The sequence below is a fragment of the Urocitellus parryii genome, chromosome 1 (assembly GCF_045843805.1).
Source record: "Urocitellus parryii isolate mUroPar1 chromosome 1, mUroPar1.hap1, whole genome shotgun sequence".
Classification (NCBI taxonomy): Eukaryota; Metazoa; Chordata; class Mammalia; order Rodentia; family Sciuridae; genus Urocitellus; species Urocitellus parryii.
The window spans coordinates 8,464,347-8,465,753 of NC_135531.1; the positions used below are offsets into that span (position 1 = coordinate 8,464,347).

General features: G+C 42.5%; 1 non-coding gene across 1 annotated transcript; it reads left to right on the forward strand.

Annotated features, from left to right (window-relative positions):
* LOC113188671 (small nucleolar RNA SNORD123) lies at window positions 1–70 on the forward strand. The gene has a single exon (XR_003301572.1). It is a non-coding gene; the product is annotated as a small nucleolar RNA SNORD123 (small nucleolar RNA).
* The last annotated feature ends 1,337 nt before the right edge of the window (window positions 71–1,407 follow it).

Here is a 1,407-nt window from a genome sequence, read left to right on the forward strand (position 1 = left end):
GGTGAAAATGATGAATTCTGGGGCACTGATTCATATGACTTGAAAAATGCCATCCATTTCCTGATTCACCACCATCTTTACTCTGTAACATAAAGCATCATTTGTGTCTCTGGACTAATCAGCCAATTCTGTCTTGTCTTTACACCCATCTCTAGTGCTTGAATTTTGGCCATAAGGCTCAACTGCCAGCCCAGAGCCGAGGAACAGGGTGGGGGCTGAAGGAGCATCACCTGGAGGAGAGGCAAAGATGCTACTGGGGACCACAAGTGCCCTTTAAAGAAAACCATGGGAGTGGTGGTGTTTAAGATGTGGTAAGACAGTATTAAAATTCTGGAGGAAAAAAAAAAAAAAACTCAGTCCAAAATGTGTGACCTCTTTTTCATTTACCTCTTAACTGGATTTTCCTAAAAATGATCGAGGCAAGTGTTACAATTGTCATCCATGCATTTCTCTTTTTATCCCTGGTTTCCTTCTTTTAGATCCATGGCATTTAAGAACTGAGAAGAAAAAGAAAAAAAAAATTTAAAAGGAAAAAAGAAAGCTTGATCATCTGAATTATCCCATCACTTTTTTTCTTAACACAGCTAGACATTGCTTAAAAAAAAAAAAAAAAAAGTGAAGTTTGATGACTCAGTGTGGTTGCCTAGAGCTAGAGCTCTTTTTTTTTTTCCATATACTATAAATGACTTGGAAGACTCATGATTGTGGCTATAGGTGACACTGTGATGTTCCCCAAAGCTTTGACAGTGAAGAATCTCAAGATGTGGAGATTTCAGGGAACTCTCAGCCCCTACTACATTCTCTTGAGCTTCACCAAGTTCAGTTTATGGTTCTTTTGCCCCAAGAAGTATGCATGCTCCTCCCATGCAGAGCTCACTCTCTCAGTACTTACTGGTAAGCAGACCAGTTCTGTTCCTAAAGCAACAGCCCAGACTCTTTGAAAGAAAGTGGCCTTGGCACATTTGAGAATGACCACAAGTGAGTCCATAGGCTGTGCCAGTCTGCACTGAAGACTCCATCATGGTCCCTTCTCTGGTCCCAAATCAGTAGGAAGAAGGCCATCGTGGTCCCTTCACCCGGTTCTACCTACGGCTGCCTCACCCTTCCCAGGTAGAGGGATGTGCTTTGTTGTTGCTGGTTGTTAAATGGAAGCTGATACAGAATGACCTGCCCTCACCATTCCAGGTGAGTTCTTCTCACCTGTGGGTTCTCTTGAATTCATTCCGCAAATGAGAACCACATCCCCCGACCTCATGCCACATTCAAGAAAGCAACCCAGTTAAGACCAGTGGCCAAAGCAGTGAACAGCTCAAAATGCAGCCACCCAAGTATACATTCAACAAGATGTACTCACTATCAGTTACGGGGGATGTTTCATAGCAGGGATTTTTTTTTTCCTTTTTCTTT